The 23,384-nt window shown below is 35.8% G+C and overlaps 1 pseudogene; it reads right to left on the bottom strand.

Annotated features, from left to right (window-relative positions):
- Positions 1-19,741: 19,741 nt before the first annotated feature.
- LOC147826752 (U6 spliceosomal RNA) lies at positions 19,742-19,842 on the bottom strand (annotated as a pseudogene).
- Between the last annotated feature and the right edge of the window lie 3,542 nt (positions 19,843-23,384).

The raw sequence follows: 23,384 nt of genomic DNA on the forward strand, positions 1-23,384 counted from the left end.
TTAATGCTTTGAACTCCAGCATCTTCAGTCCAGGCAACGTAACTGAGCTCTTCATTATGAATTAACTTTTCTATTTATTTATGTTAAATTTGTTCCTCAGTTATGTGATAAATTCCTTGAAGATAATGACAACTTACAAAGCTTTGCTTTATACAAAGCCAGACTGAAGCACTCAACCATTGTTACCATTTTTCTAAAAATTTTTGAAAAAAATCTTTCATGTCCTTAATTCACAGTTGTTTTTAGTAGGCTTTCAGGATACATACAAACTAAAAAGATGGAATCAAGAATCCATTTTTAACTGAGTGATTTTTGCTTATTTTTATAAACAGAAAAAACATAAAGCTTTTTTCTTTTGAGGGAAAAGCTTAATGTTTGTTTTTTAGTCAGAATGAAAATGGACATATAAAAAGACAACATCAAAACACCTCCGTCAAAATGTCAAGTACCTACTGCAGTATGCTAGAGTAGGGAATCAAGGAGAGATTGGTGGTTATATTGCTTTCACATTTGTTGAAGAGCAAGGGCAACAAGAAAATCTGGAGATAGGGGCCAGGGATTTAGCTCAGTGGTTCTGCCGCCTGCCTTGCAAGTGCAAGGACCCGAGTTTGATCCCCGGTACCAAAAAAAAAAAAAAAAAGAAAAAGAAAATCTGGAGAGATCTTTTCTCTAAAAGAAAAAATCCCAAAGAAATATGATAGAGCCCTTAGCAAGCACTGCCTTTCAAAAATCGCTGTTCATATATGTATTTAATTATTGGCAGGATGTATGATTTGCATTTTTAATACAAAGTCCAAAGATAATTCTGAGTAGATTATACCAGAGGCCAAATACTACAGATATTTCTTTTTTTTTTTGTATTAAATTCTTTTATTGGTACATTGTAGGTATACAACACAATTACATTTCTCATTGGGAATTGGACCTTTACATGATGCATCTTGGTTCTTATTTTTTCCCCATTCCTAGCCCTCCCTTCACCCCCTCCACCCTTCCCTATTTACAAAGACTTTATTTCCATTTTTTCATTTCTCATCATTTTTCCTTTCCCTTCTTTCCTTTCCCCTGCCCCTCCCACTACCCCTACCCCTTTGCACCTTTTCTTCCTATTTTACATTATACAGATATTTCTAATAATTACTTTTGTTACAGCTAATAAATGAAAACATGATACCAGGTATGGATGTGGACCAGGGAAATCAGGATATGGTGGACTAAATTTTTCAGACCATCTCCTATGTCCCCAAAATTCGTATGTTAAAACCTAATTAAGAGATAAGACATTTGGGAAGGTGGTCATTGTAACCAGAGCTCTGCCCTTGTGAATGTGACTAGTGCCTTCATAAGAGAGGTGGAAGGGAGCAGGCATGTGAGGATGCAGAGGAGGAGGCATGCAGCAGAAGAGAGAGCAGTCTTTCCCCAGACACCAAGACTTGGTCTTGGTCTCCCCAGCCTCTAGAACACTGAGCAATACATTTGAATTATTTATAAGTGACCCAGTCTAAGGTATTCTGTAGTAGAAACCAGAACATACTGAAATACCATCCTTTTAGGAATTAATAAAATGCAAGGTACTTTATTTGGTATCTTCTGGATTTTTATTAGCAGAGCTTTCTTTATTGCCATTATCCCAAGCATTGCCTATCAATGCTCTCAGCTCTAGGTCTACACCCAGTTTCTTTAGATCCAAACATCGACTGCTCCACCCAGTGCTGACACAGGTAGGGGCCTGTATAAAATTAACTTGAACCAGGAAATATCTCACAAATGATGCAGTCCTTGGCCAACTGTAATGAAGTCTCATATTTGGAATGTACTACTAGGAGAAAATTCATCTAGGAATCAGGGAATAGACACTCATTCTATGAGATGATAAACAGACATTTATGTCCACTTTGTTTAGTGTTTTTCTCCTAAGGCTCAACATTTCCCCCACAACTTCATTTGTGTTGAATTGGTGCACATTCCTCATACTTCTCTATGCCAGTATCTTTATGTCAAAGCTTGTACCAGGACTATCAGCAAAATATGGATATGTACCTCATGAAAGGTATATACACCTTCCTTGCATAGCAACTTGGAAGAAATCTGAAAACTCTGCCAAATGTTTGCTGAGTGATCACAAACAGGTTATGTAACTTCTATGACACCTGGATTCCTTTCATCTATGAAATAAAGGGATTTGATTAAGCTGACCCTAAAATCCATCCTCTCTCTAAAATTCTAACAATCTTTAGAAACTTAACTTTTGGGAGTGTCAGATTTCTACAAGGTTCTATTCTTTTCCTCATGCATCAACAATCCTGAGAAATTAGAGGCTTCCTTATTACCATCATTATATGGGTCAGCTATGAAACTGCTCAAGGATAGAACTGCAACTTTATACATTAGTAGAATGTCTTCAAGATCTTGCAAAACTTTTGTGTAAGTAAAATCACACCTAGAGTATTTTGGAAAATTTTCCAGTTTATAACATTCCTTGTTAATATAAAAGCTAAGGAATATTACCAAGCTTTATGATTATAAAACACGTGAAGCCTGAATATATGTTAATGTTCTATTCAGAGACCACCATCACTACAGTGATATTTTTGGATAGGTTCTTGAGAATATAAAAATACACTTTTAAAGTTTTACTTAAATGTGAAAGGAACACGCTAGTTAATACCATCAAATTATCTTTTTGTTCTGCTAATATTTAATTTTCACGATGGAAAGTTTCTAGAGTGTAGCAGTTGTATTATTATTAGTTTTTAAATTCTGGCTGTATTATTTGGCATGATTCAGATGCTGAGATGGTGTCAATTTTGAAATTCTGCCAGGCATAAAAAGGCATTTGGCTTTCCAGTTTAATTTACCTGGTCACTGATTGTAAAGCTTAGTAGGCTCAGTCTTTCATTTTTGGCTGAAAGGGGTAGATTTTTAACCCACATTCAGTGCTTTAGCTATATTTGCTGTTTCTAAACACAGCCAGCTGCTAATTAATTTTTTAAGAGCAGGTAACACATGCACACAATACAAAAGTTGAAAGGCAAAATGACTTTCAGTGAAAAATAAATCTCTTTTTCAGACAAAACCCCATGCCACAAGTCTGTCACCAGTTCATGTAAACTTTGGTAAACTGAGATCAGTTCATAATTCTTTATTGTTTTCTAACCTCATGAAAAGTCATAATTAATGGAAAATATGGCCTCATTTTCAATCCTGTTTTCCTGACTAGGTCTCATTCTCCTAAATTTGTGACTTTTCTTGATTTAACATGGCCATCTATTTTACTTAGTAAGTAAAGGACAAGGTGCTTTTTATTCTCTTATAGTTGTTTCTCGTCACTTCTTCAAAAAATGAATTGTTTCAAAATTGAAGGTGGGTATATTATTTTTTTAAAAAAATTTGTAATCTGGGATAGTTTTTAAAATCTAAATACAGTCACATGCTACATAATGACGTCTGAGTCAACAACTGACTGCTATCCTGTAGTGATCCCATAAGATTGTTTTGCCTGATAATGTCATAGCAGTCTTTGCCTAATGTTCATAAGTTAAAATCTCCTGTTGTTAAGTGAGACATGACTATAAACTTTTAATTTGGGATTAGTTTTAGAGTCACAGTGAAGTATAAAAGATAGTACAGGGCCAGAGATTTGGCTCAGTGGTTTCTCCTCCTGCTGCTCAAGAGCAAGGAACCGAGTTTGATCCTCAGTACCAAAAAAAAAAAAAAAAAAAAAAGATAGTACAGAGAGATCCCACATACTGTACACCCAGTTTCCCCTGCTGTCATCTTCTTAGTTTATGATAGAACATCTGTCACAACTCAGGTCTAACATTGGCATATTACTCTTATCCAAACTCCACACTTTACTCTATTTTACTCATTTTCCCCTATTTATTTTTCTGTTCTGGGGCTTATCAGGACACCATATTATATTTAGTTGTCAGGTTTTGTTTGTTTGTTTGTTTGTTTGTTTTGTGTTTGTTTTGATGTGTGTGTCTTCATGAAAAACTGTCACAAGGTTTCCCTTATTTTTGATGACTGATAGTTTTTAGGAGTACTAACCAGATATTATGTAGAAAATACTTCAATTCTAATTAGATATTGGCTTAGGGTCAGCAACCATCTTAGAAGGAGGAGGATACCAAGCATTTAAAGTGATGTTTGTATAGATATTTACCTGATAGTGAACAAATCTCAGCTGTTTACACGAAATCTACATATTTAGTGGTAGTGGGTGAGAGGAGAATAGGTCTGTCATTATTATAACTTTATGGTTTGGTGACATAATTTTAAAAAATAAGAGCACAGTCTATATAGATACTGATAATAAATTTTTGGACACCAATGCCACCATTAGGAGCTTTCTGATTTTTGATTAATAAGTTTAATTTGTTGGGCTTTGCTTTTTTATTTTCTAAAGGATTTTATGAGTATTCAATAAAGCTTTCATATTTTTCCCATTACTCATGCGTGCCCCATTGCAATGTGATTTTGACTCTTTTCTGATCAAAAGGTGAAGTCATGGGCCAGGGATTTAGCTCAGTGGTTTTGCCGCCTGCTGCGCAAGCACAAAGACCCGAGTTCAATCCCTGGTACCAAAAAAAAAAAAAAAGGTGAAGTCACTTTTCTTTACCCAAATATGGGATTAACAGCATGCAACTTGCCTTTTGAAAACATGATGAAGAGGCTAAAAAGCCAAACAATCAAACAAAATTTGTGTGGGGTTTTATCCTTACTGTTTCTGGAATCCTGCTGTCATGTCATGTCATGAGTTTGGGTTATCTTGCTGGAGGATGAAAGCAGTGGAGAAGAACTGATAGCCAGTAGACAGCCAGCCCTGTAGGTGAGCTAGTTCACTTGGGCAAAGCAGCCTCAGCCATTCCCCTGACTGACTTCGAAATCAGCAACTGACCACAGTGCATGAGTGAGCCTCATCAAAAACAGCAGAAAAATGGTCCTGATCAGCTCAGCCTGTATTGGTATCTATAATTATATCTGTATCTATATCTATATCTATATCTATATCTATATCTATATCTATATCTTGAGTTCATTCAGTAAATGACTGTTGTGCTAGGACATAAATTTTTAGAATGGTTTATTACACAGCAATAGATAACCAATATAGTCATATAAATATCTATAATAATGACGGCAACATAATGAGTTTTCTAAGTTTCAGAGAGAAAGCTGTGTCCCCATTCCCTTTCAGAAGTGATGTTGCTGTATCCACCTGTTTAAAGTGAGAATGGTATTCCAAATAGCCAGTAGCCTGCCCCCAAAAGTCTCTTCCTTGGCCATCTGGTCTCTTTCAGACCCCTAACTAGTGACTTTCACAGTCTGACAATTACTTTGGTAACCTATTTTCCTATCATCGAACAATTATGTATGTGCATGCTCTGGTTAAGGAATACTCTCACACTAAATCTCTTTTTCTGTGATGAAATAGATCTGGTTGTTTTACTCCAAAGACAAAATATGTCTTTGCTGATCCTAATCTGGAGAGCAAGTGAGTCTGACTTTGAAAGTTTCTTAGGTGGTCACAGCGATTAGGACAAAAAAGCTGGTTATCCTGAAAACCACAGTCTTTCCAATGAAAGGAAATGGTGCAGTGGGTGACTCTTGCCTGCAGAACAATGTGGATCCAGGATGCAAATGTATCAATCAGAGGATCAGTAAACACCCTGTCCTAAGACTTTCATGGATCTAGAAGGAAAATACATCTAGAAGGAAAAATAAAAAATTCAGAGTAGCAGTAAACATCCCTGGATCCCTGTTGAGGTTACGTCACCCAACCAAGGGTCATACTCTAAATGCTCTGAAGCTAAATTGAGGGTTCAGGATCCAAACTCCATACCAAATCAGCAGTTGTGACATGGCATGATGATACTACTATGATCAGAATAGAAGGGAACCCTTCATTAAATGAGTGTCAAAGCTCCCCAGCCATTTACTTATTCTAAAATGGCCGCCACTGCTTGAAATACTGTTAGAGCTCTTTATAGGGAACTCCATGAGAAAGATGCCTTATCATGACACAGGCAGATCTCAGGGTGGGAAATACATCCAACATGTAATGAAAGAGACAGACTTAGAATGATTAGTTCTACAGAGGTGGGCACTTTGTTTTGATTTTTCCTAAAATCAGATGACATTACTACTCCCAAACTAGTAATCTTGGATAAATTCTAGGGACTCTAGCTTTCCTAAGAACTACACAGTCCTTTGGAATAGAATGACTCAAAGTATGAGCCACCTTATGTTAACAGATGTTATTGAATGATCTTTAAAGGAGATATTTATGCTTCTCAGAATGTTTGCTTATATGCATTCTTGTTCATCTTCATTCTTGCCATCATACAGAAACATTCAATGACTAAGTACAAGTAAACATTGTTATTATGCAGTGAGTCAACATACTCATATGATTTAAACATCACTTTGTCTCAGAAAAGTACATATTCAATTATGGCCATTCTGCTTGTGTTTATTAACTAAAATTAGATTTATTTGAACTGAAAGCAAGAGGGAGTTCACTTCCATCCCACTACAATCATTAAAACTGGTCAAAATTTGTGTGCCTTTAAAAGTTAAAGAAATGGATTAGCTAGAGACCTATCCAGCACTAAAATCTAAAAGTTAGAGGGCAAAACGTGGGCTTATGAGAAGTAGAGATTAGGACTAGGGTGGAGCTTACTTTCAGCTCACTGTGATATGCCAATATGTTAGATACACTATTTTAAAAATATGTTTTGAATCTCCTGTTATTTAAATATAAATCCAAAATACTTCTTAGATTATGATTTTCAAGACAAATCTAACATTTACAAAGGATACCCAAAGAAATAATATCTGAAATACTAGCTGTAGAAAGAATTTCATGACCACCAATTAGAGAAAACACATTAGTTTTAAATTAAAATATGGTAGCCAGGTATGGTGGCACAAGCCTGTAATCTCAGCACTTGAGAGATGGAGGCAAGAGTATCACCTTAAATTCAAGGCCAGCCTGGGCTATAGTGAATTCAAGGCCAGCCTGGGCTACATAGTAAGACTTTATCTCAAAAACAAAATGAAAATGAAAAGCAAAAATGGATAAAATATGGAGCCAGGTGTAGTGGTGCACCTGTAGTCCTAGCTATTTCGGAGGCTGAGGTAGTTTTACTTGAGCTCCAGAGTTTTGGGTTTGGGGAGAGTCGGAGAGACATGGGGAGTCCCTATTTATGAAAAATAAAATAAAATAAAAAGCTAATGTACTAGAACACAAAAAAGCCTTAGATATATTAAAATCAATAAGATTTTATTGATTATGGACTGCCAATAATGCAATACACTTAAAATTATTAACGAATGATTGATTTAATATATTAAGTCTGAGAAATTAATCTCATGCTATTGAGAAATTCCTGAACAAAAGGAGAATTGTTTAGAAGAATTTAGAATTAACAAAAACACCCCATGTATTTTTTTTTTTTTTTCCTTTTGGTACCAGGGATCAAACACAGGATGTTGCACTTACGAGGCAGGCCCAGTGCCACTGAGCTAAATCCCCAGCCCAACCCCATGTATTACTTGAACAGAGCTAATGCAGTAACCAGAAGGAAATAAATAACTTTAAATTTAATCAAGGATAAAAAAAGACTGACAACTAAAAAGTCAAGGATTTGACCCATAATTTATATTAGTTAATTAATATAACTAGTTAATTTAATCATTGTGAATTATAGATCATACTGGAAAGGTACAATACATGCTTTTTTCTTTTATTTACTAACCTTTTAAATAATACACTGGCTAAATGCTAGCAATTCTCTCTCCAGATAAAGTATTCAGTTTTCACTTCATTTATATTTTTATTTTTGAAACATTTTAACAAAGTCTATGTTAATAACCAGAAAGTACTTTTGAAAAAGCAATAAGGTATAAAGATATATTTACAATTTGATCAAATTTTCCTGGTCTTCTAAAGTATGAAAAATCTTGTATACATGTGAAAATGTTTTGATACAGCTCATGAAATTTGAAACTGGGGTGGCACCTGGAGGTTCTTGACCAGAGTCTCACACTAAAGCTCAAACCTGTGTTTCTCGTCATTTTCAGACAGATGGCACCTCTTGTGCTGGGGCATTGGTTCAATACTCTGAGAGCTGAACATCATCCCCTGAATCACCAATGCCTTTTCCTACAGAGCCTGCTTTTTCTCTAGAGTTTTGTCATCCACACACAGGCAACACTGACAATATTCAGAGGTTATAAAACCCAACCAATCACAGCTGGAGGGAAAAAGCTTTAGGACTGAAAATTATCAGGAGGAGTTGGAAATGAAAGGTGAGTGCAATTGTGTTCATTTTATTTATAACTAAATTATAAAAGAGGAAAAAACCCATACAAAAACACTTTTAAAAATTGAAGTCTATGATTGTAACAATTACCCATATCGTAATGTGAATGGGCCTGTGTCACATCGCTAATATCCTTTGTTAGTGAAACGTTAAATTTAATAAGTTAATGAAGAAGACTTTTTGGAAAAAATGGGAGATTTTTATTTTGCATTTCAGAACTTCCTTAGTTTCCAGGAGAGCGTGGTGGGCGGGGGCACTGTTGGCGTGAGTTACTTTTCTTTCCCTTACCAGACTGGGCTGACAGATAGAAACTGACTGACACAGCCTAGCTTTTGAATTGATTCTTTTTTCAAGAAGAAGGAGAAGGTAAAGGAGGAGGAGGAGAAGAGAAAGAAGAGGAGGAAGAAGGGGAGGAGGGTGGGTGGGGGAAGTGGAGGAAGAAATCTTTTCCTCTTGGTATCTTACACAGATTGGCAAGTAATTGAGCCACAAGCGCATGCTGAAATATTTCTGATTCTCAGAATAGTTTGATATTGAGAACTATATGGGAACAATCAAGTCATTAATTTATTTTATTTTATTTTATTTTTGTTACCAGGCATCAAACTCAGGACCTTGCTCTTTCGAGGCAGGCAGCGGAACCACTGAGCTAAATTCCCGGCCCAAGTCATTAATTTTTTTCTCCCATTTTTTTAAATTTTGAGACTATTAAAATCTACCAAAAATTTGCAAATAGTCCCAGGAATATCTATTTTTATGAGCTGAACTGTGTCCCTCCACAGTTTGTATGCTGCTGTCTTGAACACCAGTACCTCTGAATGTGACTGTTGACTGTTTGGAGATAGAGTCTTTAGAGAGGCAATTAGGTTGTGTGTGTGTGTGTGTGTGTGTGTGTGTGTGTGTGTGTGTGTGTGAGAGAGAGAGAGAGAGAGAGAGAGAGAGAGAGAGAGAGAGAGAGAGAGAGAGAGAAGCTTTAAAATGAGGCTTTGGGGACAAAGATTAGAATAACCTAATCTTAGTGCTGTCTAACTTTGTACACACTGAGACAGTGGGGAGCACATGCGTGCACCAGGAATGGCTACCTAAAGAGCCTGCAAGAGGAAAGAAGAGAGGCCTTGCAGTAAACCCACCCTGCCACCACAGTGATCCTGACTTCCAGCCTCTAGAACTGTGAGAAAATAAATCCTTGTTTAAACCGCCAGTCTGTGGAATTTCAGAATGGTAGCCCAAGCAAACTGATGCACTCACACAACTCTCAGCTAGATTCACTGTTGAGACTTTGTCACATTGGAGTAGTCTCTCTCCTCTCCCTGCCCAGTGCACACAACAGGGGTATACTTTTGTGCAAAGTATATACACACAGATTCTGCTGGTGTGTGGGCAAAGGCAGAGGAATGGTGCACCATGTGAATGTGGGCTACAGACCTCAGGATGTTTTCTCCCTAAATATTTTGATGAGCTCTTCCCAACAATCACTAGATTTTTAAAAGTAACATCAAATCACGTTTCACATTCAGGAAATAGAAACATACAGTATGTCTACCAAACATGCAATCTATTTAAGTTCTCCCATTTGTCCTAATATACCTAGATTATTATTTTCTCCAACCCTAAACTTTAAAGCACATGTACTACACTTATTGTTAGTCTCTTTAATGTTTTAAAACCTAGAATATTTCAGACATTTTCAGGTCTTTTATAACAAAGAACAGTTGTTTTGCTAGATATCCCTCAATTTGAATCTGTGTGATGGTTGCTTTAGGGTTAGATTCAGGGACCACGTTCCTAGCAGAATGTCACATAGATGACATTTGTCCTGACTGTGTCACTGCAAGAAGCTGTCTGTGAGCTTGCCCAATGCAGAGGTCAGGAAATTTGACTTTGGTTAAAATGATGTTTTCCAGATTTCACCATGAAAATATGCTCTTTTATCTTCGTAACTAATAACCTATTGATTGGTTGAGAGTTTGACACAGTGTGAATATTCTATTCTCCAGTAATCTGTCACTCAAGGGTTTTCAGTTCATTGATGATCCTCACCAGAATCAATTATCATAGAGGTGAGTATAATATGATAATTTTATTTTAAAAGTATTAGTTGGAAGTTGTCTTCAAAAAAGAATTTTGCCTTCCCTCCCTTCTTTAACATTATTTTTCTTGCAGTGTTGAGCTGTGAATTTATTAAGTTTTTTAAACACATTTCTGTCATTATTAATTTGAGTACTTAAATTGTCCCAAATTTCACAAGCAAGCATTCTTTTTAATTGACTCCTTTGTTCTTGGGACATGTTCCTGTTGGGATTTGAACATGTCCTTGTTTTCTGACATAAGAAGATGTTTGTTCAAATCAACATTAAATAAATAGCAAACTTTTCATTGTATTGTGTCTTTAGATATATTTTAATCTTGAAGAGTGGGCCCTCTTTGTTTTAAACTTATAGTGACATATTGAAGAGGCTGGTCTATTTTCTATAATGTTCCACCTTCTAGAATTGTCCAATAATGTCCTCATGGTATCACTTAATTTTTTAAAATCACTTTTGTTTCCTTGTGTGAAAGTAAGATCTAAAGCTTTCATTAGTTAAAGGAAATTTTTGGCAGAAATGCTTCATAAGTTCATAAATTTAATAGTTATCCTTCTATTAAATTCATATATAGTTTCATTATACATATATGCATTAAAATGTTTTTACTCTATCCACAGAAGTCATGTTTATTTATTAAAATTAGCCATTATTACTGAAAGGTTTTTTTTTTTTGGTACCAGGGATCAAACTCAGGACCTTGCACTTTTGAGGCAGGTGGTGGAACCACTGAGCTAAATCCCAGGCCCATATTACTGAAAGATTTTAAGTGAGATTTTACTAATTTCAATAAATATGTTTTATGGCTTTTTGAGAATATACCCTTAAGGAGCAAAGAATTGCAAGTCAGAATGAAATTAGATTCTAGAACTTTTTTTTGGAAATTAGATTCTAAAACTTTGACATTTTCTTTGTCCCACTAGTTCTACATTTAGAAATATTCTATGGAAACTTGTAAGTTTCATAACTGTAACACTGATGGGTATTCAGGACAACAATATTTATACAATTAGCACATGGAAATATATCAAGTTTCTTATCCATGATTTCAACTAACTGAGGATTGAAATTAAATTTTTTAAAAAAATGTTTCATTTGTTGCTGACTTGTACTATGTAGTTAGACAAGTGTGGTTGCCTTGGTACTGAACATGTTCAGCTTGTTTTTCCCTTTTTTATTAAACGATAGAATATGATAACTATTTTCATAGCATTTACATTGCGTTTGGTACTGCAAATGTTCTAGAGATGATTTAAAGTATACCAGAGGATATGGGATATTATATGCAAATACTTCTTTATTTTATTGGGACTTATACATCCTCAGATCTGGGTCTGGAGGCAGTCCTGGAAACAGTCCCCTCCAGATACCAGATGACTATAAACACAGAAATGTAGAAACAACCAAGGTCTCATCAAGAGGGCACCTAACAAGCCTAGGGTAGAATGTTTGGCAGATCACTGCTATGCAGCCATTAAAGATAAATAGATCTCTGCAAAGGATGCAGACATTCTGACATTCTTTGAAGCTTTTAGAATAAAGAACTAGTGTTTGCAGATTTCAGTAGTAATTATTCACTATAAAAAAAGTAACAAGAAGTCCTAAGTTTGTACTGGAGCTGGTCAGCCTTAGGATACTGTTATGGCTTGTATCTCGATGTCCCAGGAAAGCCTTATGCAGTCATAAGTGGGGTTTTTCAGAGGTGCCTGAATCTAGGATGTGTGATGCTGGGATCAAGGATGCCCTAAGGGAAAAGGAAGATAGCCTGGATATAATATAAGGACAGAAAGTGGTTTGTTGCTTGTTGTTTGTAGCTTGCTGCCTTTTGCCTTCTGCCTGCTATCAACTGTTTCTCCTCTGTCATGCTACCCTGCTTTGGAGCCAGCCAAATGTGAACTGAAACCTTTACAAACCGTGAGCCAAATAAACTTTCCCTCCTTTAACTTTGGGTGTTGGATATTTTGTCTCAGCAATGAGAAAAAAATAACTAAGACAGACGCCATCTGGGTGATTTATCTGACCATAAATATGAATTTTTGTTTTTTGCTATCCCAGGGAATGAAGAAAGAGCCTTTTTACTAAGCATCATCCTCAAGCTTTTCCAAAAATTATTATTATTATTTTTTTGTACCAGGGATCAAACTCAGGTCCTTGTGCTTACGCAGCAGGCAGTGAAACCACTGAGCTAAATCCCCGGCCCTCTAAAAATTATTTTTTATTTTAGAGACAAAGTCTCACTAAGTTGCCCAGGCTGAACTCAAACTTGGAATCCTCCTGCCTCAGCCTCCCAAAATGCTGGGATCACAGGCATATGCCATCACTTGGCTCAAAGATAATTAATTTTGTTACAGAAATATTCAAGTGAAAAAATCAGAAAACTTTATAGATCAGAAAATGTAAATATAACAAAAACAAATAGAAGGAAAAAAACCCCCAACATACTGACAATAACAACAAAAACTCTGCTTCCTTAAAGGATTAGCTTCTATTGGATAACCATCATACCAGAAATAGTAATAATTTACTCTGCTGGCTAAAATTCTTGTTTCTCAAAAACATTATTTAGAAAGAGAATCTCATGCATATTTTTTCCCTTTTCTTCTCCTGTGTTTTTACTCTATTTTGTTGACTTCCTAGCTCTCTCTCCTGGAGAGCTATCTTCCAGTTAGTGTAACATCCTCTCCCATTAGCCAGCAAAAACTCCTGGCTCCCCATACTTCCCAGGAATGGTTTTTGCCCTTCACTTTGGGAGCCCTAAATGAGCCATGTACTCCTGGAAGTGAAAAGCCATCAGGGTCTGCTGACGCGAGGTTTCCACTCCACCCAAGGATTTTCCATTTTCACATTGGATTTGCTTCACCTTTAATTAGAAAAAGTCAAATTAGTTTAATTATTTCAGATTTTAATCATCTTCCCCAAATTAATTTAAGTCTCTATCTGTCAAGCATTCATTCCAGTCAGGAATGTGGGAGCTACCTTTCCTTTCTTTTAAAATTTTTATTATTACATGTTTACAGTAATAACGATTCCATTCATCATGAGGAATTAGTACAGATACACAACACATCTTCATTCCTTTTATGTTCCCTCTTCCTCCCTTCCATTCTGGATACATTTTTTTTTCCTGTACCCTTCCTTTCCCCTCCCTCTATCTGTTTTTTTCTTTTTTCCTATTGTCTATGTTTTCTTTTGCTATTTATTTGTATTTCAAGTTTCTCATATAACAGAAACCATGCCATATTTAACCTTGGGTGTCTGATTATTTCACTGAATGTTATGGTCTCAAGGTGCATCCATTTTCCTACAAATGCCTCAAGGTTATCCTTCTCAAGGAAGAGTAGTATTCTATTGTCTATATGACTCCGTTTTCTTCCCCCTCAGTATCGGGAATTGAACTCAGGACCTTGTGCTTGCCAGCAGGTGCCGTGCCACTGAGCTACATCCTGGCCCTCCATTGTCTATAAATACATTTATCCATTCTTCTGTTGATGGACATATAGATTGCATTCAAGATTTAGTGAATTGTGCTGCTATAAACATGACTATGCAGATAATCACTGTAATATGATGTCTTTAACTCTTTCAGAAAGATATCTAGAAGGGGAATAGCTGAGTCAAATGGAATTTCTTGTTTTATTTTATTGAGGAATCCCCATACTGAGGTCCATAGTTGTTGTACTAGTGTACATTCTCACCAGCAGTGAAGACTGTTTCTCCCACACCAGCCACACCAGCATTTGTTGTTAACTGATTTCTTGATGATAGCCTTTCTGGAGTAAGATGGAATCTCAGTGTTGTTTTAATTTGCATTTCTCTAATGGTCAGCAATGTTGAACATTTTTTTGCATGTATTTATTGGTCATTTGTATTTCTTCTTCTGAGAAGTGTCTGTTGATTGGGTCTTTTATGGGGGGGGGTCTAATGTTTTGGGATTCTTTATAGATTATTAGTCCTCTTGTAGCAAGGAGCTGTACACAGAGAGCCAGAACACCAAAGGTTTTTAAATTTTTCTTTCAGGAAGCAGCTTTATTTGTGCCGCCACAGGGTCAGTGGACTAATACTCAAAAGGCTGAGCTCCAAGCCCAGTGAGGGGTTGCTCTTTGTACAATTTTTGCTCCTATGTCTCTCATATATGGTAATAGTTCAGGTTACAGAGCTGTGTCAGAATTACACATACACATGTAAGAGTTGATTGGGCCATGTTGGTTTTTTGGTTTTTGGGTTTTTTTTTTTTTTTTTTGTCCTGAGGTCTTCACCCTATTCCTTAGAGAAGGGCTCTACCACACTTTGATTGAGAAGTAGCTGGCAAAAATTTATTCCCATTCTGCAGGTTGTCTCTTTGCTCTGTTGTTTGGTTGCTTTACTGTGCAAAAGCTTTTTAATTTGATGTGATTCACCTGTTGATTCTTGCTGTTATCTCTTGTGCAACTGAGGTCCTGGTCTGAAAGTCTTTGCTTATGCCTGTCTTCAAGAATTTTACTTATTTTATCTTCCAGTAAATTGTTTCTCTGTTACTATTTGGATCTTTGATCCATTTTGATTTTCGTTTAGTACATGGTGAGAGGTATGGTTCTAGATTCAATCTTCTGCATATGGATAGCCAGTTTTCCCAGCACCATTTGATAAAGAGGCTATCTTTCCTCCAGCATAAGTTTTTGGCCCCTTTGTCAAAGATGAGGTAGCTGAATGTATTGGAGTTGTTTCTGCATCCTCTCTTCTGTTCCACTGATCTACATGTCTGGCTGTTTTGTTATTTTGTTTTGTCAGTAACATGCTGTTTTCATCATTGTAGCTTTGTAATATAACTTGAAGTCAGGAACTGTGATTTTTCCTGCCTTGCTCTTGTTGCCCAGGATTGCTTTTGCTATTCTAGGTCTCTTCTGGTTTCATATAAATTTTAGGATTGTTTTTTCTATTTTTGTGAGGAATCCTATTCCTATTTTATTTGAGCATTAAATTTGTCTATCAGTTTTAGAAGTATGGCGATTTTTTGTTTTTTGTTTTTTGTTTTTTTGGTTATTTATTTATTTAGTTAGTTTTTTGTTTTTTGACACAGGGTCTCACTTTGTAGGGCAGGCTGGACCTGAACTCACTATGTAACCCAGGCTAGCCTCGAACTCATGGCAATCCTCCTGCCTCTGCCTCCCAAGTGCTGAGATTATAGGGGTGCGCCACCACACCTGGCAGTATGGTCCTTTTGACTATATTGATTTTGCCTACCCAGGAACAGGGGATATTTTTCCATCTGTGATGTCCTCTTTGATCTCCTTTTTCAAATATTATAGTTTTCATTGTAGAGATCTTTTGCTTTCTTGGTTACTAAATTCCTAGGTATTTTATTTTTCTTGATGCTTTTGTGAAAGGCATTTTTTTTCTAATTTCTTTCTTGGTGAATTTATTATAATATACAGGAACACTTTTGATTTTTCAGTGTTGATTTTGTATCCTGCTACACTACAGAATTTGGTTTTTAATTCTGTGAGTGTTCTGCTGGAATTCTTTGTGTTTCTAAGTAAAAAAGTGTGACATTTTAGGAGTAATGATAATTTGACTTTTTCCTTTCCTATACATATCCCTTTTATTTCTTTCCCTTGTCTGATTGGTTTGGCTATTCATACTATATTGAACAGTAGTGGTGATTGGAGACATCCTCTTCTTGTTCCTGACTTTAGAGGGAATCTTTTGGCTTCTCCCTATTTAATGTGGTTTTGTCTGTATGTTTTTCATAAATGGATTGAGGTAAGGTCCTTATCTTTTCTTTTTTACACAGATATTCTTGAGATATTCAGCAAAACCTGCTACTTTATTCAAAGATTACTAGCTTAATTGTACATGTAGCTAAAACCAACTGAACAACTCAGTTATCTCTGGCAATCTTCCTTATTCATGGCTATGATTCTTAGAGTTACCAATACACAAGTCTATCCTCCTTTGATGTTATATTAGCTCAACTGCCTAAGCACCCAATGATCCCTAGCTTTCCAAGGACCACATTTCTGAGGAACATGGCAATCACTCAGGCTCTCCCTTCCAATTTCCCAAGATTTTACCATACTCTCCCTCAGTCAGATTTCAAAAAAGTTAGAAAGTAACCTGAGGAACATTCTGTTTCTCCATATTCATGTGAGTTTTTTATAGTTTAATTGAATTGAATTGACTTCCCAATCTAATTCACTTTTAACACAAAACCAAATAAATTTCTACTTCAGGGAAAGGGATGATAAGATGCCTATATATGCTTATACTTTGCTTATCTCTGTGGGCTCTTCTGTTATATTCTACCCTAAGGAAACTAGTCTTGGGAGAATATACAAAAATTATAGAAGAGCAATTAGTGCAATAAAGAGGAATTTATTTCAACAGAACATGGAGAACGATTACATTAAATACAATAGAAATATATAATATAGAATATTATTTTAGTATTTGCAAACCTTTTGGCACACCACTGAGCATGTTCAAGTTAAGGTATTGAAAAAATGTTAGCTAACTCATCTGTAAGAAATGTATGAGGGGCCGGGGATTTAGCTCAGTTCGATCTCGGTAACAAACAAAGAAAAGAAAAGAAAAAGAAAAAAGAAATTAAGAAATGTGTGAGACAATCTCCCTAGGTCATTTCTCTTTGGTCCCCATAATAATCTGTATTTCTATTTGACTTTCTTGCTGACTTACCGTGTAACTAACTCCTTACCCACACTTGCAGCCTCAGAAAACTCACAAAATGATGTTATAACTAGTGTCTGATTTTCCCTACATTAGCTTTCTTATGAAACTTACTTCCCATGACTCTTTGTCTTGCCATGATTCCTTGTTTCCTCCTTACTTCATTTATTGATCCTTCTATCTGCCTGGCTCTTCCAGGTATTGGCCAGAAATGTTTACCTTCTTTCTATGGGTCTCAGCCTGCTAATTACATAGTTTTTGTGTGTGTGAGTAAAAATTAAATTTCAAACCTAGACCTATCTGGTTTCCTCTGGTTCTTTACTGCCATTCTCAGCTATTAAAAATAAGTTTTAAAATCTTCTTGAAATATATTTATAAATTTTAAAGCATATACTGTGTGTGTGTGTGTGTGTGTGTGTTTTACTGGGTATTGAGCTGGACACATCCCCAAGAAAGCTCTACATTTTATTCTTCCTCCATCCTGGCACATCTTTCCTCAGAGTCAACAAGACTCAAACATTTAGGATGGTGATTGAGAACTTGTCCTTTAAACCTGCAAAGTCAAGTTTGGATCACTGTAATTAGGGCTCTCTTTTTACCTCTTAACTTATATTGTCACTTCATTCAGCTTCAAGAAACCTGTTCAAAGAACCCCTGTAATAATTTTATATAATGGTGCTGGGGACCAAACCTAAGCTTCATGCCTGCTAAGTGTGCGTTCTATCACTAAGCTGTATCTGCAGTCCCTTGAAATACCTTTTATCAAATAAATTTGGGATTTTCATTTTCAGATTTCTAAATCTAGCATCCAAAATCTAATGTTCTTTATCTGACTTTTTAATATAACTTTAAGATTTAAGTTCCTGATTTTTAAAACTTCATAATAAAATATACAGTTTTACTTGCACTTAAAATTAATGTAAAGAGAATAATTACTTTTTAAATATGTGTTTTGTTATAAAAACTAATATAATATTAGATTTGAAACCGATCAATGGTTTAAAGTGATATTTATTTTCACTATATTATGGAGCCTTACTTGTTTTTGGTTTTTTGTTTGTTTGTTTTTTTGTTTTTTTGAGACTGGGTCTCATTATGTAATTCAGGTTCACCTTAAACTCACTATATTGCCCAGGCTGCCTTTGGACTCCCTGAAATCCTCTTGCTTCAGCCTCCTGAGTGCTGGGATTACAGGTGTGTGCCACCATGGATGGCTGGAGCCTTACATTTTTAATAATAGGTACATGAATTATATAAACTTCCAGAGGGAACTTTACCTCCAACAACTACAAAACTACCAAATATTTAGTAAATGTTCAATAAATATTTGTTGATTCAGTGACTATAAAAGTCAATAGTTACAAAACAATATAAAGTGCAAAGTAATTTTTTCTTCTATCTTTCTAGATACCCTCAAAGTCAACCACCACTTTGCCAATTTCTTTTGTATTCTTTAGATAGAAACATGTGGATATCTATATAGACAAATGTGTATTTCTGTGTGTTTGTGTTTGTGTACACACACCATAGCCATCTTTTCTTTCTCCCTCCAATGGGGACATACTTACTATACATGATTTCTATAATTTATCTTTTATTTATTTATTTATTTATTTATTTATTTATTTTGGTACCAGGGATTGAACTCGGGTCCTTGCACTTGCGCAGCAGGCGGTGAAACCACTGGGCTAAATCCCCAGTAACTTACCTTTTAAATGGACTGTAGTTTGGGTGTAATTCCATTTTAATTTTTGGAAAACTCTCTCTTCATTATAAAGATTACAGTATTCCTTGTATAGGCTTATATATAATTCCTTGTATAGGTTATTATTGATATTAGGTTTTAAGAGTTTTGTGACCTTTTTTTTCGTCTGTGGTACTTAGGATTGAACTTAAGTTCAGTGACCTTTGCACTGAGCTACATTTCTAACCCTCTTTATTTTGAGATTCACTAAGTCACTAAATTGCTTAGGTTGGGCTAGAAATTGTCCTCCTGCCTCAGATTTACAGAGTGCTGAGATTACAGATGTACGCCACCATAGCCAGCTAGTAATTTGGAGTTTTCAAACAACGCTGCAATACATGTTCTTGTATGGATAACATGAATCATATGTATAAATATCTGAAGAATATTTTCTGTCTTAGTCCATTTGTGCTGCTAGTCAAATTGTCTGTGACTGGGTAATTTATAAAGAACAGAAATTTATTTTTTCACAGTTCTGGAGGCAGTAAAATCCAAGATCAAAGCACTGTAAGTTTGGTTGTCCGGTGAGAGCAGCTTTCTAATCGAAAATGGCTGCTTGATGTGTCATACAGAGAGGCTGCCAAAGACTCTCCTAGGAGGACCTTAATCCCATTCCTGAGAGGAGAAACCCTCATGACTGAGTCCGCCTTCTTCACACTATCACATTGGCCACTCCATTTCAATTCCTGAACTTTCGAGGACACATATTCAACCTATAGCAATACCCTGGAAGTGGAAACCCTCGATCAAAGAGTAAATGTATTCAAATTTCTAATAGGTCTTGGCAAATTTCTAAGACGGATATTATAGAAGGCATACCGATTTATACTTCCATCAACAATGTATAAGAAGGCCATTTTCCTTTATATTGGTTAACACACTGTTATCAAATTCTGAGAACTTTATACTTTATGGTTAAAAACAATGTCATATTTTTGAGTGTCATCCTTGTATAAGGGCTGTGATAACCTTCTCTGTATCATTCCAATTTTGGTATATATGCTGCCAAAGTGAGCACAAAAAAAATCACATTTTAACTTTAACTTTAATGTTCTGTTCTCTAACTAAAAATACGTTATTCTCATATTTTAAAGATATAATTGATTTCTTTCTATAATTGGTAAAAACTCTTTAAAATTAGCAACTTATTTTTACTATGATTTTCCACTGTCCAGTAATTTTTGAATCCAATGAAGTTGATGTATCAGGATTAATAGTTCCACTAACCAAACACACATAAACACACATTCTTTTTTTTTTTTTTTAATACCGGGAATCAAACTCAGGACCTCGTGCTTGCAAGGCAGGCAGTGGCACCACTGAGCTAAATCCCCAGCCCAACACATATATTCTTAATTCATATTCTTGTCTGTCAAAATGTAGCTTGAATGTATTTTTGAATTTAAAATTATTTATATTTCTATTAACATGCATGAAAACAAACTACACATGCATAATATATCATCTATAAATTTTATAGCATATACTGTGTGTGTGTGTGTGTGTGTGTGTGTGTGTGTGTGTTACTGGGTTTTGAACCCAGAGCTCTTGTGCTGAGTTATATCTCCATCTGTTTTCAAATTTTGAGGCAAGCTTTCATTAGGTTGCTAAAGTTACCTAGGCTGGACTCAAACTTGCCATGTTCCTGCCTAGCATATGCATTTTTAAAGAAAAAAAGAATATTTCTTTTGTAGCTTGTTATCTTCTTGACTGGGGAATCTATATCTGATTGAGTTACGTTAATGTGCTTGGCACATTCTTTAATCATTGTAGGTATTCAAATACTGTTTAATTTATTTTTCAAACATTTATTGAACTGCTCTTCTGGGAAAGTATCTTGGTAATCACTGGCAATAGAAATTGTAATCACAATCTTTGCCCTTAGAAATTCCAGTTAATGATGAAGATAAACACTAAGATAAATAATTCTAATAGGTGCAATTTAGAGACAGTTAAAGAAAGGAAATGATGAACATCAAGTGATTATCAACCTCAGCATTTCCCAAGGACTGAGACAAGTAGCACATTCTAATGATGATTTCAGGTGATCTTTAGAAACATTTTTATTAGATAACAATGTATTGAAGAAAAGACATTAGGAAAAGTAATAATTTTGTGGAGATTACTTTAGCATGAGATTAAACAGTCACTATAAAGAAAAGTATTAAGAGATTATATGGAATATAGCTACTGCAAGAGTGTGAAGCAGAGATAAGAATAACCGAAGTTTGGCAAATTTTGATCTATCTCATGGCACCCAGGTATACATCGCCTTAGAAATAATTAATATTAAATATGAGACTAGCTTTCCTGTTTGGAGGGCTTATTCTGTATCATGCACTTTATTATGCACTTATGGTATCTCACCTAATAGTCACAATATCCCAAAGTGATGCTATCTTAGTTGCTTTCTCATTCCTGAAACCCAATACCTAGCACCCACAACTTGAAGGAAGGGAGATTTATTTTGGCTCACAGTTGGTAGAGGTTTCAGTTCACAGTTGGCTGGCTCCAAGGCAGGGAGGTATGGCAGAAGGGGTGGCAGAGGATGAACAGTCCATGGCATGGCAGGCAGGAATTAGAGAAGGATGAAGGGAGTAAGAGGGATATATACCCTTCCAAGCCATGTCTGCAGTGACCCACTTCCTACCAGGCTTCACCTCCCAACATCACAAGTAAAATCATCAAAAGTAAAATATTTTATTTACAATATTTTTGTATGTGTGTTTAGTTTTTATATGCTTTACATTTTATATTTGTGTCAAAGGTATATACAACTCACTTTGTCAGACTTATGAATAAATCAAACTTACCAGCATTCTCATGGAACAAAACTCCTTGGTAAGTCAGGGACTTACTGTATCACACACCCATGATGCAGTTACCTTCCAAGAGCCCCACCTATGAGCCTACAAGGCTTTGAGGGGTCATCTAGATGTATGCTATGACAAATTTATTTTCTTAAGGAGAGGTCAAGAGATATTAATTAAATGACATTAACTAAAATGTTTATTCTTTCATTCCATGAAGTTGTAGCCACTAAGAATTTAGTTTGAAGAAAGCTAAAGAAAGGTTATATGACATTGTAAATTTTGAATTTGGATGGGGGAACTAAGTACCAAGTACATGAACACCATTTATGAGAGGTTCTATGAAAGAGTCACTATGGGCATTTACTGTAGGAGAATGATTGAGAGGCAAGGTGGGAGAAGGCATCCTACGAGAAGGTGATATTAAATTGTGCTCTGATGAAGGAACAGGAATTAACTGGGCACTAGACAAAGGGTCTTACTAACTTGTGAAGTTGCTAAATTGCCCAGGCTGGGCTCAAATGTGATCTTCCTGCTTAGGCTTCCAGAATTCTGGGATTACAGAAGTGTGCAACCATACCTGGCTAGTAACACTATTTTAAAATAATTATTGTTTATCCTATCTTACTGACTTGTGAGGCTGATCACTTGCATAGGGTATTCTTCTGCTTTATAGTTTTTCTAGTTATTCATTTATTTTTCCATGTATACTTCAGAATTGACTTTCCATATTTGAGAAGATAGGTATGTTTAAGCAGATTTAAAATAAATAAAATGGATGATTTAAACAATCTGTCTACTTTTTAAAAATTTCCTACTGAAATTTATATTGAGCCAGATGTGGTGGTACATGCCTATAATCTCTGCTACTAGGGAAGCTGAGGCAAGAGGACTACAAATTCCAGGACAGCCTGTGCAACTCAGCAATACTTAGTCTCAAAATTTAAAAATAGGGCTGGAGATTTAGCTCAGTGATTCCATCGCCTGCCTCACAAGTGCAAGGACTGGAGTTCGATCCCCAGTACCAAAAAAATAAATGAATAAATAAATTAATTAATTAAATTAAAAAATAGCAGTAGGTGTAGCTCAGTAGTAGACTGAGCATGAGGCCCTGGTTTCAGTCCCCAGCACTGAAATTATTATTATTTTTATTTTAAATTGAGCAATTAAAAGAAGCAGGGTATGTAGCCATAGACCCATTTAATGAAACGTATATCAAGTCAAAGGAACAGAAGTGGCAGGGTCTAGAGAGGGATGTACACTATATACTTAACAAAAAGAGAGGCTAGTGTTTCTACAGCAGAGACAAAGAGTTGTGACAGAGGCCACACCCCAGGGGTGATGGCTGTATGGGAGGAAGGGTGGGGCTCCACAGACCAGACCACACTGGCCCTCACAGGCTGGTTTCCAGTCTGATTGAGGTAAAAATTCAGGGGCAGATTTAGAGCACAGAAGTACCATGCATGAATATTTTGAATTTTTATATTTGTTAGATGTCCAATCAATTCATTTCTAGCTATCTATCTGAAAGAGATATTCATCCTATGAGGAAGAAAAGAAAAAGGAAGTAAAGGATAAAAGAAAGAAAAAGCATTGTACAATGATAATTGTGGTACTGTTTCTTATAGTGAAAAATTGTCAGGCTTGAAGCAAATCAAAAGGGAAATTAATTTCAAAGATGTGTGCTATATCCACACTATAGAATACTGAGATGCAGTTAGAAGCAGAGTGAGTTTAAAAGCACAGAAAC

The sequence above is a fragment of the Heterocephalus glaber genome, unplaced genomic scaffold, assembly GCF_053883595.1.
Source record: "Heterocephalus glaber isolate CG9 unplaced genomic scaffold, H.glaber_assembly_v1.0 deba00001461, whole genome shotgun sequence".
NCBI classification, from domain to species: Eukaryota; Metazoa; Chordata; class Mammalia; order Rodentia; family Bathyergidae; genus Heterocephalus; species Heterocephalus glaber.